Source organism: Taeniopygia guttata, chromosome 11 (assembly GCF_048771995.1).
Source record: "Taeniopygia guttata chromosome 11, bTaeGut7.mat, whole genome shotgun sequence".
Classification (NCBI taxonomy): domain Eukaryota; kingdom Metazoa; phylum Chordata; class Aves; order Passeriformes; family Estrildidae; genus Taeniopygia; species Taeniopygia guttata.
The window spans coordinates 20,995,246-21,012,214 of record NC_133036.1 but is presented as its reverse complement, the minus strand read 5'-3'; the positions used below and the strand labels follow the sequence as shown (position 1 = coordinate 21,012,214).

Genomic DNA, 16,969 nt, shown 5'->3' with positions numbered 1-16,969 from the left:
CTGTGCTTTCAGAACTGACTCAGAAAGTGAAGGTTTGTTTTGCCTTGTTATCAGCCGGCTCACCTCCCTCCATGGTCTGCTGTCTAGAAGAGTCTAGTGCTGGCTGGCTGGCTTTGCTTTGCTTGCTGGCTTTTGCTTGCTTTGCTTTTTTTGCTTCCTTTTGCTTTTGCCTTTGCTTTTTAATTTAGTTTAGCTAAGCAGTCCAATTCTTTCCCTGGACTGTTTCTTTTCCCTTTCCCTTTCCTGAATATCACTCCAACCTGCTCCGGACTGGGACCTGGGAAACACCAAGGAACACGGAGAGCCTGCGCTCTGTGATCTGCAGCAGCCATCCCCAGTGCTGGAGAGCAATCCCCAGCGTCCAGACCTGGGTGACCACTCCCAGGAGTGACTTTCTGGATTTGTCATCTCTTCAGAGTGGTGAAAGAGTTTTGTTGTCATCTGGTATTGTTCATTTTTTTAGTGCTGGGAAGGGTTTTGTTTGTTAAATAAACAAGTTCTTTTCCACTTCTCTCAGAGAAAATTCTTCCCGAATCAGGTGGGTGGGGAGGGGTCGTGGGGATTTGTTTTCTGGGGGCTCCTTCCTGAGGTTTTTCTCGCAAATTTGCCCTAAACTAGGACAAATATTTTGCTGCCCATCTCGTGGCTGGAGAGAGTGGAAAAAAAAACGAAAACAAGCAACCCTTTTCTAATCATATTTTGGTTCCAATTACTTTGTGTTAGTATGAAGCAGTTACTGGCTATGTTGTTTGAATTCATAGTGTCTTTTAGAGTGGAGGCCTGTATGTGTTTCTGGTCCCTAGGGTTTTTTGCGATCTGAATCCCTCTATGGTCCCTAGGTTTATTTTTTTAATCCAGGAATAGCTCCAGTATTGTCCCTAATATGTAGTTTTTGCAGTAGAAGGGCACTGACCAGAATATCCATCGAGCTGGGCTTGGGTGTAATGGCTTGCAGGGGGTTTATAAAGGTGCTGAGGTCTGTTCCTGGAATGTATGGTTCATGATCATGGTTGTGCAGCCAGTTTGTTAGAGGGGAAGCATGGGATGAGGCTTTTCAGCCTTTTGCTTTCCTTCTCCTCTAAATCTGTTACCTCCCTATTAAACAAGGTTCCGTTTCCCCTGACTGTTAAAGAGACCATCTTCCTGGTGTTTAATCTGGTAAGCTTTCTCTATACAGTCTGCAGTCTCTCTAGAATGAGGGCTGAGATTTCTAGAGGGGCTGAAGAGACCCCTGACCCAGGAGTAGACCCAAGTGTGAGAAATCCTGAGTGGTGTGGGAAATGGGGGGGACGGGAATTGGCACATAGACTGTTTTCCCACATTCAAATAGATTTTACTGATTTGCCTAAGTAGGAAGCTATAAACACTTATTGGTGATAATAGATCACTTGACTCACTTTGTAGAGGCATTCCCTACCTCCAGGGCAACTACACAAACAGTAGTAAAAATACTATTAGAAGAGATAATCCCCTGCTATGGACTAGCAGAAGGAATAGACTCAGGCAGAGGGTCACACTTTGCTTCCAAAATAATTAAAGAAGTAGTTACAGCTCTAGGAACAAAGTGGCAATATCATACTCCCTGGCATCCACAAAGCTCAGGTAAAGTGGAAAAGGTAAATGGGGAAATTAAGAAACAACTAACTAAATTGATGTATAAAACACAGTTATCTTGGGTAAAATGTTTACCTTTAGCCTTGTTAAATAGAAGAACTCAGCCCAGAACTGATATTGGAATTTCTCCATTTGAAATGCTTTATGGGATGCCTTATGACATGGATTCTCCTATAGATCACCCTGAAATAAGTAATCAACAAATTAACCAATATGTCATGCAACTTATGAAGGCTCAGGAAGGGCTTAGAAGAGCTGGGTTACTAGTGCAACAACCTCCTTTAGACCTAGCAATCCATAATATAAAACCAGGTGATAAGGTGTTAATAAACAACCTGGAAAGAAACCTCACTAACCCCAAATTGGGAAGCCCCTTATGTTGTTTTACTCACTACAGAAACTTCAGTCAGAACCGCTGAGAAGGGATGGACACATGCGAGCCGAATAAAGGGACCGATTCCTGCTGCTGCCGAAGACCCCTGGAGAATAAGCAGCCAACCCGGGGATCTTAAGGTCACATTTAAACTGACTTAATGGACTCAGTAAGAATTGTACGAACCAGCTGGTATAGTGAGATATAGGACTATGGATATCCTATAACTAATGATTTTAGAGTATATTGTACAAATAAGGATTGTGATTGTTACCCTTTTGTATGCTATATTTGTAAAATTTTCCAGGAACGGTGGTGGGTCCATAGTTATAGAGGCACTCCTCCTGGGGTTATTTGTAAAGGGTGTTATCAATTAGAAAGAGAACTGACAGAGTCAGTCCTAAGGATTGGAGAATAGAACGGGACCCTACCAAGAGAATCCCAAGAGTGGTGGGAGGTGTTTACTAAGGGGACTAGGCCTGAAAATTGTTGTTTCCACTCCAATGAACCAATTCCCCTAATTGTTCAAATTATAAAAGGGAATTGCCGGAAAACTTTACCTGGGATTCAGTGTGACTCACCACAAGTTAAGGATAAAAACTGGGAATCATTCAAAAAGAGGCAACAAAAATGGAGTAAGGGTCTTCCTGAAGAATATCCTTGCTGCCAAGAAGATGGTACGCCTTGCGGCTCGAAGCAACCGAGTCGGCGAGTGAGGCAGAGAGATAAGAAGCGGTGGAGGAAAGAGCCCTCAGACTGGGACAATTCAAAGGTATTTCAAGAACTGCCTCAAAGATACTGATCTCCCAAGGGTAAAGGTGAGCCCAGCAATAACATGTCAAAACAAACACTGGAAATGGGGAGATAATGATGATCAAATCCTGGGGCAGTTTGGACCCCATCTTTGCTGGCAAATCCTGTGCATATTAGCCATATGTTGTACCTGGCCTGTACAAGGGGACTATGCACACCAGCCATTTAATTGGACTCTGACCAAAATAGACCAAGGGAAAGTTGTTAAGCATAATGCCACCACTGTAGCTCCCATTTTTTTTTTTGTTACTAATGAGGACTTAGTAAACTCTATGTGGAGATGGAGTAAACCTGAACTCCAGGCTACCTATTGGTGTCCTAGTTCCAATCTTGGGGGTGGAATATTGTAATTATCCTGGGGAATATCTGTGTGAGTATTAGGGCTGTAAAACCATAGCAACCGCCTAGGCTGTCACCCATCCAGATAAATTTTTAAAGGTCTCATGGTACCCTGAGGGGTGCAAAACTCCGGGGTATGGCACTCAAGGACAAATTCTATATAAGGGGGATTGCAGGTCCCATAATATTGTTGTTACTAAGTTTAACTTTCAGACCTTACATTTTTAATAAAATCATAGACATTGTAAAAGGAAGACTAGAGGCAGCTCATCTAATGCTTATTAGAGATAGGAATGAAACATTGCCCAGGGACTTAGAAATAGATGAAACCCTGGTCTTAAGCTACCAAGAGTTAAAGCGTTTTAATGAACAAATTGGTAAGGAGAAAAAGGGAGGATTGTAATAAATAAAAAAGATCTTTGTTCATCAAAACAAGCATTAAAGGAGATAAGAATTTGAACTGAGTAGGGAATGCAACTAGCATAGAAGACTGTGTAACTAATTATATGCAAGTTAACTTTTAGGCCAAGGACAATCTGCAAGGAAGATGAGGAGCCTTCATTCCTATGACCACCAAGGGCAGAAAAGAAGACCCCCTAGCAACCAATTGCACTGGCACAGAGTGCATCGAGAGAAAATACGTCAACCGGAAAAATAAAAAGGGACTATAAAAACAAAAAAGTCAAAGGGGGAAGGTGCGCCGTGGCAGAGCAGAGACTCCCCAGCCGCCCAGCGCTGTTCTTTTGCTTAATACCACTTGCTTAATAAATTCTTGTTAATTTATTTATCTATAATTAGCTTCCCCAGTTCATAACAATACTCATAATCTGCAAAGTAGTGTAAGGTAATTAACACAATTATTTCTCTCTACTTCTCTCTAATGATGGGTGAAGATTTCTCTGATGAGCTATTTCTGATCTAGGTAGGTTGCTTGAAATTTAGAGCAGCACCTCTATCAACAGCTGTGACCCTTGGTGCTGTTACCATAACTAAAGGAACTTGTCTTACTCTTCTTCAAATTAGAGCAGCTGTAACAAGCTGCTGGAACAAGCATCTGGAAATGTTTTAAAACAGTGAGGAAACATTGCCTATTTCTCTTAGCTGCCATAGTTCATTTGAAATATTTTGAAGCTAAAGAATCAACTGTATATGTCATAACACCTACAGTGAGAAGTGCTAATGAAGTTGAAAGGACAATGCAAAAAAAAAAAAAAAAGAGCTAAATAATTCTGTGTCTTTTTCCATCCCACAGGTGGGCTGATGTCAAGTTTTTCTTCTTGGGAAGTATTGCAGAACTCCATGATGTACAGCAGATAACTGAATGAAACAGGTCCCTGCAGATGACAGCAGTGAGGCAGCTGAAAAGAAATAGCTAAAGGTCTCTGTGCATGCACACAGGCTCATCTTACTGGTGGCATTCTGCCCAATTTCTCTGTTACATCATTATTTAATCCACTCTGCAGCCTTTCACTGTAATTCAGGCTATAAAATCTGTAGGGAATGGGCAGTTGTTTGAGCTGTCCACTAAAATGCCTTTACAGGTGATTGAATATAAATACCATTAGGCCCAGAGTGTTCTCACAAGCCAAGCTTAATATCTTAAAATCGGATCTGAAAGAAACAGTGGAATTACTGAGTAAAATACAACTACATAAAGCAGCAATAGCCATATCGTGTAGAGAAATATCCTAAATGGACTGGGAAATTGTAGAAGACTATCTTTCTCCTTTTATGTGAAGGATGGTGTCTCTGAGAGAGTTAAAGCGCCAAAGATTGATCATGGAGCTTTGGGTAAATAGGGAAATAGGAATGTTGCTGCTATTAGAAATAACTAATTCTACCTCAGCCTCAATATACTTTCATTGGACATTGTTAAACACTGAAATTTTTAGGGATAAATAGTAAATCTTTCAAAAAGGGCTCTTTAATTTTTTTCTGAAGGTTGGGATGCAACAAAGCATCAACAGATACCTGACTTTCCCCTGTTGAAATTATTTTATTGAATTTATTCATTTTATAATATTGATAGTTCAGCATCCCAGCTACCTTTGTGTGCTTGCAAATATGCAGGTGATCACATAGCTTATTGTACCTTTTCACTTCAAAAATATTACATGCTTTAACTTAACTCTCAATAGTTAATATTTAATGAAGGACCAACATGCCTTTTTTCCTTTTGAATTACTGTTTGTGTTACTGGTGTCCCCTGCTATGTGTATTCTTTCTGTTCCTGAACATCAGTAAACAGAGAGCGATAAAATCTTGTTGGATTTTAAAACATATTTGAAATACTTCAGAAACTTTTGGCTGTCTGTGTGGTTTTCTTATGCCAGTTCATGGTCAATGCAAAATCAACTCCCAAAACCCAAATTCTCCCAAAAAGTGAAACAGTCTGTTAGTCACCACCTCAGAAGAATATTCCAAATCTTGGAATTTTTTACCTTTGGCAATGGCCAAGTAACCCACTGAGATATTTTAGAGAAATTAGCTCTGTGCATTCAGACCTCATGGCATCCACAATAGTACCAGCACCAAATGTTAGAGATGTTTCTGTTCCATGGGAAAGAAATGCTGGTACAGGGATAATGTTTTCCCTGAAAATATTTAAACCAGAATAAGATCGTTCCTGTCTGATTTATTCAGCACAGAGCATCATCCCAGTGCAGCTTTTCTAAAATGGATAAGAATACACATCAGAAACACTCCTGCCAGGCTCAAGGTACTCCTTGTTCTTGCTCCACTGACAATCCCATTGAACAAAAGGTAAAATCTTTGCTCCTGAATCTGACATTCCCTGTTTCTGATTGCAGAACTGCAGGGTCCCAGTGGGAGTCAAGAAGTAGGGTTTTTGCTGTGGAGTGTTACCCACAGTCCAGCTGGGATCACCAGCCAGCCTGGGGAAGCTGGGGGAGCTACAAAATTTACAAGATGCTCATTTCATTGGAAATATGACAACTTGGCAGAGCTGCTTTGCTAATTAGTGGTCCATAACTTTGTTGTTCTGAGAGGTTCACAAGGTGCCAGCATTGGAGGATTAATTCTAGGAAAGACTTCACTGGAGAAACTGGATTTGAAAACAGCCTATTATGGCTAAATAATGGGTAAATATCACTTACTCAAATGTATTAATGTGTATTCTGGGCTTAATTCATTCATATAGGAAAATTAATAAATGGTTTTTTAGCTCCCTTTGCATACTTGTGACTTTGAGAATGTAAAATTTTGTCCTTTATAAACTCTAGATACAGATTAATGTAATATTTTTTCCTGAGATTTCAATTGAACTAGGATTTATACCCCAGTAACTTTGTACCATTGCAGTTTTTAATTAAACAGAGCTGTTGTGGAGTTGCATTGTCTGAAGAAGATGAACATAAACTAATTCCAGAGCTATGCCTTAATGGATGCATTTTCATGTAGGAGGAATATATAAAAGAATCCCAGCTTTGCCCAGAATGCATTACATACTACAAGATGCTTGACCCAGACTCCCATGGCTAAAGACATTATATTTTTGTTGATTTTTTTTGTACTTGCATGATAGCATGAAGGAGAACTCTTTCCAAGGTCTGGAGTCACCCAGATTCCTGGTTCTGAACCTTTGAATCCAGCACACAAGACAGACAAGACAGGTACTTTTATAAAGAGTATTTCCACAAGGAGCAGCAGCATGAACCCCATCTACCTGGGCAGTACTGAAGGCAAGGAAAGGGGCAACAACTCTTTGAGTCTCCCCAAAAAAGGAGCACACACCTGTTTGTATCTTCTGCCTCAAATGCAGCATGGGCTGCAGGGAAGGGAGGGGATCCCAGGCCTCTGCTCTGGTGAGACCTGGATTACTGAAATTCGTTCTGGTGACCCCAACATGAGGAGGACATGGCACTTGAACCAAAGAGCCTTCCTGGTTCCCATGGTAATACTAGGAGGACTACTGAGCACTGATATTGAAATGTTAATTAGATAATTGCTCTGTTTGTTTTCTCTAAACTACCTGGAGATCACCTGCACCCCCCTCCCGTCCCCCCACCCCCCCCCTCCACCACACACACACACACTGCCATTCTAGGACTAAGATGCAAACAAGGGAACCCATGGAACCATGGGAGCATGTTTTGGGGAATAAAGACACCCCTAAATGGAGAACCAAACACAGTAGAGGGGGCTAGACAGATGCCCTGGCTGAGGAAGAGGGAAACACATCCCCTGATCAATGTTTGACCTGTCACCATCACCTACAGAAGACTAGACTGGAGTGTGGGAAGCAGGAACGAAGAGGCAGATTATCCTGGTATTGCCACAAGGAAAAGAGAGGGGACAGCTGCTGCTTGGGACTTCAGCAACAGACTCTGCATGCCTCCTCACCCTTCGGCTACCTGGAAAAAGCTACAGCAGTGGGGGTGAGCTCCATATCGGGACCCCTGCCCAGCTGATCTTTTTAATAAAGAGCTGAACATTAATAAAGGCATAAGCCCTGCTCATTTCAGAACTGTTGGAGAGAGTCCAGAGATTGGAGCACCCCCCTGTGGAGCCAGGCTGGAAGGACTGGGGCTGCTCAGCCTGGACAGGAAAAGGTTGTGTGGAGAACCCAGAGCACCTTCCAGTGCCTGAAGGAGCTTCAGGAAAGATGGAGAGAGAACAATTGACAAGGATGGAGGGACAGGACACAAGGAATAGCTCCCACTGCCAGAGGGAAGGGTTGGATGAGATATTGGGAAGGAATTGTTCCCTTGGAGGATGGGCAGGCCCTGGCACTGGTGCCCAGAGCAGCTGTGGCTGCCCCTGGATCCCTGGCAGTGCCCAAGGCCAGGTTGGACACTGGGGCTTGGAGCAGCCTGGAAGAGTGATGGTGTGCCTGCCATGGCAGGGGTGGCACTGGATGGGCTTTATGACCCCTTGATCCCCAAACCATTCTGGGATTCGCTGTGTGAGTATTTTCCTGGGATTAGAAAAACATTATAGAGGAAACTGAGAGTGTCCTCTCTTCCTCTCTGTCCTACTCTCCCCTTTTTTTATTAATCTTTTGACCTTCCTACTAGAATAGATTTGTTTTTAGGATCTGGGGCATTCATAGATTTTGAAAGGCTAGTGAAACTGCTAGTGACTGCTTTGAGTATGTTTGCACTTGCAGTTCTGCAGAATTCTCCTGCTAGCTGAGTGCTAGCACCAGACTTAATGACTCCGTAAAGTCTCATCATCCCTTAGACCCATTTAATACAGCCTTTTTTTTTTTTTCCTGTCCTCATTTTTCTCCACCTCAGGCTGCAAATCTTTTTTTGTTTGTTTTTTTAATTGCAAGAACATTTCTAGAATGTCTTCATGTCCCTTTCTGGAGCAGCTGGTAGTAAATTAAAAAGAAAGTTTCCAAGGAGATATAAACAAAAAAACCATTACAACCACATATCCATTAATTACTAATATGCATTAATTACTAATATCAATTAATTACTAATGTCCTTCTCACTGCATTGCAAGATGGGAAAGCAGTGATTGGTGCAAGTGCGTTACTGGTAGCAGTGCAAAACTTGACCATTGTCAATACAACAGTAACAAAAGAACCATCCTGATTCTGACACAAAATTTGCTCCTGTAAAATTTTCCAAGTTCTAAATTCTAGAATTGAATTTAACTCCTTCCTGTTCACACAGGAACAAACTCTCCTTGCAGCTTGGAAATCACAAAAGGCTAACAATGCAGTAAACCTTGATTCTCCCTCTCTATTCAGTCTTTTAATGACTGTCATTGCTTTAGCTCCAAGAGGTTGGTGATCTAATTAGGGCAAATTGAATAAGACTGCTTTTATGCTAAAGCATGAGAAAGTTAATTGAAATCAATCCATGTTCAATGAAAATGATGGAGACATCACTGATAATTTAAAGCAATTAAAAGACGCTGTCCTGAAGCGAAGAAGAAACATTAAGTCTAAGAGTCTGTTAAAGAAAACTACCTAAAATATTTAAATTATATTATACAGCTAACATGGACTAGGGATAGCTGAAGAAATTAGAAACCCTGAAGCATATACTCTATCATGTGCATCTTACTCAATCTTCTTTGAACTATTTCAAGCCGTTTGTTTCTTGTAAAGTCACAGATTTTTTTTTCATCCTATTTGTGACATTTTGTGAACAATGGTGTGCTACACTTGCAAGCCTCCAGTTCTCATTGATGGGCCATTGTGCTTTAAAAAAAATTAGATTGAAATGCATTTTCCAGGCTCATTTTAAGTTTTTTTGTTCATTGGATGCAAAACATTGATTTGGTAGATCTGAAGGTTAAAATCCAGTCCCTTGTTTTTAACAAATTTTTAAACATAAACATGATGGGTTTTCTTCCTGAAATCACCAGATCTATCATAAAATCATTAAGGTTGGAAAATACCTCCAAGATCATCAAATCTAGCCTGTGGAACTTGCTGAAGGGATGAGAATTCAGAGCTGCACAGTACTCATTTAGAAGTTCCTTCTAGGATGTGTAATAAGACATAAGATAAATAACAGAATAATAATTTTAAAAATTGAAATAATATCTGCAAAATTTATGTTGTTGCTGTCTGCATTTAGGCTCTGGAACAGACATGATGTACCTGACTGTTACCTGCCACCTCTGGTAGGGCTCCTGCAGTTCATTGAGGAGGTTTAACTGCAATGACACATGCTGGGAATGCTGGACAAACATGAAAATGTATGAAAGATTAACTCCATAAAATACACCACAGGCACAGGCTGAAGACAGCTAAAATTAATCTGCCAAATAGTAGTAACTATCTTTTATTGTTTGTCACAGCTTGTACTTGCAAATTTGTAGAAATCTTGGTCTTGGCAGTTTCCTGTTTAGCCAGAGTTAAACATATGGAGGTGTAAAAGCACTGATTTGGAGTCAACAGCACAATGGAAGTGTCCTGCCAAGGGTTCTCAAGACAACTATTTGAGCTCATTTTATTGATGGCGTGTACATCCCAGTCCCAAAGACTGATTATCCTGCTTCAGCTTCAGCCCTGGGTCCCGAGGGGGTTTGTAACACATTCAACTGTCCTGACTATCAGTACATCACAGTCTCCCTCCCGTGAGGGCCATGTTGCATTCCAGGCTGTCATCCACACCCCAAAATCTTATGGACATTAGGGATGGCCATCACCTGCTGGAGGCCAGGGTGGGTGCCGTAAAGCCTTCCTCCCTACCACACACCTGTGAGGGATGGAGGAAGATGTGAAGTTAAAATCACACAGAAAAAGAAGGGAACACAACATTTGGAAGACATCACAGCCCTGGACTAGATATCAGTTAATTTTTATTAATTGCTTTATTAACTGTGTTTGTTCCTTGTTCTTATGTATACAAGTACTCCCCTGCAATAGCAAAGGCTTTGACTTTTGGAGTGAATGCTATTAATAGTGGAATTTGTCTTTTTTCCTTCACCTTCTAGTCCTGTGCCAGGTAAGAATCTTGAGTTGATGCAGCAGTTTTTGCTTCTTTTCCCCTTTTAAAACTATTTTTTATGCCCATGTTCTTACAGCAGCTGGGGGGGGAAAAGCATTAGACACCTCAAGACTCTATAACCAGGGCAAAATTGATTATGTTTGAACCAATTTAATAATTTTTCTTGTAGTTTTTTGTTTCTTGAATTGTAAATGCTTTGACTGTGCAATACTGAAAGAAACTTTTCATCCCTTTGTTTATCTGCATTCAACATGAGGTGGAAGGAATAATGTTCTTGGTCAAAAATTGGAAGCAAATTATTTTAATATAATTTGTTGACCTTCCATGTCCTGGATTACTGCAGGAAACTCTGCCAACCTTCTGGTCACTCTTTATTGATCTTAAATGCTGAAGTTTCTGTGTTTTCAGACTAAAAATCCCCACATTATTCACATTATTCTCCTTTGTATTATGAATATTGTGCTATTTCAAATTATATGTCTGCCATGTGTGTCTACTGTGGTGCCTACTGGTTTTAACTGGGATTAACATTTTATGTGCAAAAATTGATGATCAGAGATAACATATTCACTGGACAGGGTAGAGAGAACATAGAAGTAAATAAATATTTTGTGCCAAGAAATGTATTTATTTGTTTGGGTCATTCAGGAATTATTAATAATGTTAGGAAATGAGGCCAGGAAGCATCTGGTATTTGGTGCCTTAGTAATGGAATCTTTCTTCCTCTCAAAATATTTCTGTGAAGAAAGTCTAAAAAGGTGAAGAACCAGCTCTGCCCACAAAAATCCTCAGGACATCTGTGCAGGTAGCAGCTAGAGAGCTTTAAAATTCCTGCATTTTTAAATGTGCACATTGTAGTGGCTCCAGAAATAAATATACATTTTTTTTCTCTTCGTAGACTGAAACTGCACATGGAAACTCAATTTAAACTAGCATTTTACAGGAGGCTTAGCTCAACCCTCTGGATGAAACATCCTTTCTGAATTTTGAAGAGCAGTCTGAGTTAAGTCTCAGTTTGGCTGAACTGGTTTTCCTCCATCACTTAGATCACCTCTAACAAGCAGATCTCCTTTAACAAGTTTAGCTTTTATGCACTTTCATATTGCACTACAAGCTCACTGTGAGGATGCCATGCCTTATTTCCTCTGCAAGATATTTAATCAAAAATGACCTACAATTTCAAGCATGAATGCCCAGCATCTCATTATTAACCACTCCCTGGGACTCTTTTAGAGTGCTCTGGCCTTAGCTGGGATGTGGTGACAGAATTCAGGAGATCACTGGTGTTTTACAGTTTAGGTCATCTTTTAACTCTCCTTGTTATTTGTTAGGAAAAAGCAGGGGGAAAATATTCTGATAGGTTTTTGTATCAGCAGTGAAATTGTTGATCTGTGTGACCTTGGTCTAATTTGAGACCTCAAGAAATCAAGTAAGAGGCAGCGCAAAGAATGGACTCTTGAGCTAATTTGCTTTCCCTGCTCCTTGACTTCTCAAAGGTTTCACTACAAGGACACTTTCCAGGGAGTTAATGAATTTTCCAGGCACCTTTCATCACTAACCTTTCACTTCGATTTGAAGAGAATGGCAAGGTCTGCACAGAATGACATTGTTACCGTTGCCTTTTAATTTGTCTCATGTCAACCAAACACAACTACCCAGCCTTTGTAATCACGTTGATCTAGCAAGCCTCACTGGTCTGGGCAGAATATTTCTCCTCATATTAATCTTTACAAATGTGGTGTTACTTGGTGAAATAAAGCTTGAAAGAGGGTCAAGAAAAATGATGACTTGAGCTGAAAGTAATTTTTTCCCATAGCCCAGTTTACTCGAAGTCATTCAGGGATTATTTGCTTTCCTTTTTTGAAAGAATAAGGCTTGAGTCCCATTCATTTTTTGGAAGAATGCAGATAAATGTTTGTTCCTAATAAAACCAGAGATAATCCTCCCAATAGTGGCAGCATGGGCTGAACTGATAAAATAGTAGGAATGAGGAATATTGCCCAGATAAAATATGAAACAAGAAATGTGTAGCCATTCCTGTGAGCTGCAATGTTTTTACCACATCATTTAGTCCTAGGCCTTTGTAATATTGGTGCTAATTAAGTGAGGCTCCAGTTTACATCAGGCTGCTACAGCAATAATCGTGTTAAAGGTCACATTAAAAGGGTCTCAGCTCCATAATGGCTAATTCCAACAACACTATTTCAAGACAGTGATATTGTTTAAAATTTGTAATGCACTCATGCTCTGGAAAGGCAGCTTTTGTGTCTCTATGGTGAGCAGTTTGCTTTTATGAGGATAATTATTATTTTTCTACAGATCCCCTCTTTTTGTTCTAAACTGAGTCATCATTTACAGGTTACAAAGTGGGGTGGTTTGGTGATATCCACAAAGAAACATGTAGTGAATAAATTAAATTAAATTAAACGGAGAAGAAAAGAAAGCAAAAATAATCTGGTTATGATGTTGTATGATGCCCTCAGAGTGTTTTGTTGTTACATGTGATGTATCCATAGAACTTTGACATGCAAATTAAAGCTGCTGAATCCCGGCTAAAGTTTATTATATATTTTTATCAGTTCTGGATTTTCAGATTTGCCCTATTATGCTTAAGAATGACCAATAAAACCCCACTGCTGTCACCAGAATGTGCATTATGGTTACCTTTTTTTCCTTTAACAATATTTTATGTTGCATTTAGATAATTTTGCAATTCTTACTGTGTTTTAAAGGGTGCAGAACTTCTCTTTGATTCTTGTCAAAGAGCTCACCTCATTATTTTGCCTTAATTTAGCATGGTTTTGGAATGTTCTGGGCCATACTATTAAAATAACTGTGAAATAAGAGTTGCTGAACACAACTCTTGGGATTAAAACCCCTAGCACAAATCCTGAGAGAACAGCCTGCAGCTATCAGTACCAATCCTGAGAGAACAACCCTCCCACCTGGTGATCCAGCTCTGGCCTGTCCTGTGGGCTTGCCTCAGGGAATTCTGAGGTCAGATTTCCCTTAGGAGCATATGTAGAAAATGACATGTCTGTATTCAGGTTGAGGAAAATACTAAACAGAATAACTTTATCCAGTGTAATCTCATGCCCTCAACTTTGGGAAGTAAAATCCCCAATTCTGTTACACCACAGACTGGATTTTTTTTTTTTTCTCCTGTTGAAGAGCAAATCAATTTTCCCCCTATGTAAATGCAGTCATTTGAGACTTGCTGTGAGTTTCAAACATTGTTAAAAAGACAAAAATGTACCTTGTAAGTATTTCCATACTGGACAAAGGTTTGAGTTTTGAGTCTGGGTTTGATGCTAAATTTGCACTTCTCTGACTGATGGGAGCCCTGGGAACCAGAGGTGATGGGAGCTACTCTTCAATCTGCAGGCAGAGAATCAGAGCTGCTACCATTCACTTTCCATGCATGGGTTTTTGTTAAAATGTAGAACAGGATAACAATATTTTTCTTCCAAAGTCTATGATATCAGGAGTGGAAAAAAAATATGTATGTATATTTTTTTATTTCAAAAGTAGGATTATGAAAGTTTGAAAGTTCCTAAAACACTTAAGCTGAATTGTTAATTATTTTTAAAATTACCAATAAGCAGAAAAAATATCTTTGTTGACTGGTATTTTTTCAATGGCATTTTGTTTTGCTTTAGATATTGCTTCTGGTTTGCATTATACTATTTGCCCACCTAGTGAATTTTCATGGAATTTCTATCTTTCAGCACCTAGTTTTTGCCTATTAGGTTTAAACAAGATAAAACCATTTTCTGTGTAAGTCCTCTGGGGAAAAGCTGCATGTAAGTAGTAATAGCAATTATGGTAAATGCTGAACACAGCATCTCTAAGTGCTTGCTGCAAAAATTTACTATAAAATATTTCATGTTAATATTAATCACATGACCTGTATGTTTACCTGGAACTTTTTCCATGAAAACAGCCTCACAGAACTAAAAAAAAATGTAACCAGTCTTTGCACTTAAATATTGTTTGGTTTCTGTTATATCAAGGACTACCTTGATATAACAATGTTTAAAGGAAATAAGATGCTGTTTTGTTTTAGGGGACCACCTATGGGAGAAAAATAATTTGAATCAGTTGTAGGCTGATTTTTAGGTTTTTTTTAAGTTGGCACTAATTCCATTTGTGCTCGTTTGCACACCAGGCTGTGCAAAAGCATTCTGAGGCATAATTAATTGATGATGCATGTGTGACATATCACTGCACAGTCATTCAGTCCCTCCAGACTGACACAATTATGCCGATTCTATAGTTACAATCAGCCTTCTCTTTTCTGCTGGGAACACTGTTCTGGTAACACTGAGATTTGATTTGTTTCTTTTAGGAAGTGGCCTCTTTCCAGTTGATTGTTACCTGTTGCTGGTAGTTTAGCAATGTAGTATAAACAAGATTTTATTTTGAGAGTCTTTCCACAGTGTCTCAGTTATCATGAAGAGATGAAAATGAAGCAGGCTCTGATTTATCCTGTAACTTATTAATGAATAAAATAATTGCTTGTCTGTTGTGAAGTCTTTAACTTACACATTCAAAAGTGTATTCCATTCCACACTAACCAAGCTGCCAAAGCCTGAAAGGCAGGCAGCTCCTTTAATAAGAAAAGTTCAAGCAGCTAATTCTTGCTTTCGAAAGGAGAAAAATCTTAACACCCCCCCTTCTCTAGATTAGCTAAAAGCCTTTTGCTATCAGTTTATATTGCTTTAGACTTCATCATTTAGACAAACCTTTGTCCTTGCAGTGTGTAGCTCCCAGCTGTCAGAAACCATTTTTGCAGCTTGTGAATTTAATCAATTCAGTGTGTCTGCTGAAAGTAATAAAACATCATTGAAATTCTGGTTTAAGAAAGTTAACACAATAACTGCTCCCTGTGTGACTGCAAACAGCTAAACTGTGAGATTTACACTTTCTATTGTAAAGCTCTTAAAAAAATTGCACTGATACCCTTGGTTGCAGTTTAACTTGTGGATTAATAGACCTTTAAATTTGAAACCAGCTCATCACCTTGCATTAAATGAAACAAGGCTATTTTGGACAGTTTTTAACAAAGGGTCAAGATAATATTAAAGGTAAATCAGTTCAGAAAATTTCAAAACTTACCTGCAGGGGCAGCGCAAGGCCTCCAGGATTGTGCTCTGTTCATCTATCCTCTGTTCATCTTTTCAGCATCAAAGACTCTGTACAGGTTTTCTGTAGCAGTTCTGGACTAAATCTTCAGCCTTTTTTAGTCTGTGTGTGGTATAAACTTGAACCCTGGAGGGAGTCTCAGCTGCTAGATCACTGCACTATATTCCTATTGCATGTTATCTTTGCTTTCCTGTTATTACTCTGATTTTTTTTTTTTTTAAATTCCATGGTACAGCTCACATCATGACATATATTGGCCAATTTTATGATCTAAAGAGGGGTTACACAATTTTTTTGTGAGGTGATAAATAGGAGTGGTTTCACTCACCAGCATTAATCATGCAGGCTGGAAGTACCATAAGGGGAAATCTGGTAAACTCTAAGGCAAGAGGAAATTGCAAGCTCATGCCAAGAGTCAGAAGAATATCTTCAGAAGGAAATGAGGGTTAACAAGGACTTGATTTTGAAAACTGGCAGTGAAAAAATGGGTGAATTCTGAGAGAATTTACTCACCAAACAGCAATAACACAACAACAAAGCTGCTAGGAATTGGGGATGGTATTTTGTTGGCAATTGGTTGAAAAAACTCTGCACTGCGAGGATTTAATTAAGGAGTTGTGAAAATAAATCACAGAGACAGTGTCTAGAAAAGTGTATTGACCTTCTCACCAGTACACACATTGCAAATTACAACAGTATCAGTGGGAAGGGAAGAAATAGAGACTAAAATACAGAAGGAATGCAAATGTGGGCAGTGGAAAGCCACCCATTACAGTGTGTGAGTGGCAATCAATAACCTCTTAACTAGGCAAAGGAGAGAAAATAACTCCACGTGGTGTGCTGTCAGAGGGTGCAGGACCTCTGGGTCTTTTAGAAAGTGACAACAGTTGCTGTGTGGTGCAGATTTGCTAATAATGAGGTAGGGCATTTAAAAGCTTTGTGAGATGAATTTCTGAGGTAGCATAGAGAATAAGGAACACGGGAGATGGAAGTTAGAGCTCAGATTCTATCTGCCTTCATCTCTGGCTGCCTGGAGTGCCAGGTCAGGATAAGGGGCTGTTATGGTTTGATGCTGGCACAATGCCAGAACTCTTATGAAAATGTAATTTCTTAAATAAATGTTGTGAGATGTGATTTGGAATAGAGTAGGTTCAAGTTTAATAACAGAGGGGAAAAAAACTTTATTAAACTACTACTACTATAAAAGACACATACACTAAATCCAGAATGAAAACCTTCTAAAACATTC

At 39.6% G+C, this 16,969-nt stretch overlaps 1 long non-coding RNA gene across 2 annotated transcripts in view; it reads right to left on the bottom strand.

Annotated features, from left to right (window-relative positions):
- Nucleotides 1–16,280, bottom strand: part of LOC140684861 (uncharacterized) — a 35,810-nt gene extending 19,530 nt beyond the window's left edge. Inside the window, exons 1-2 of one of the 2 annotated variants that reach the window (XR_012057759.1) lie at nt 15,694–16,280; nt 15,321–15,400 (exon numbers count right to left, since the gene is read on the bottom strand). This is a non-coding gene — a long non-coding RNA (uncharacterized lncRNA). The remainder of the gene's footprint in view (nt 1–15,320; nt 15,401–15,693) is intronic. The other variant, XR_012057760.1, reaches the window with a different exon arrangement.
- Nucleotides 16,281–16,969: the final 689 nt, after the last annotated feature.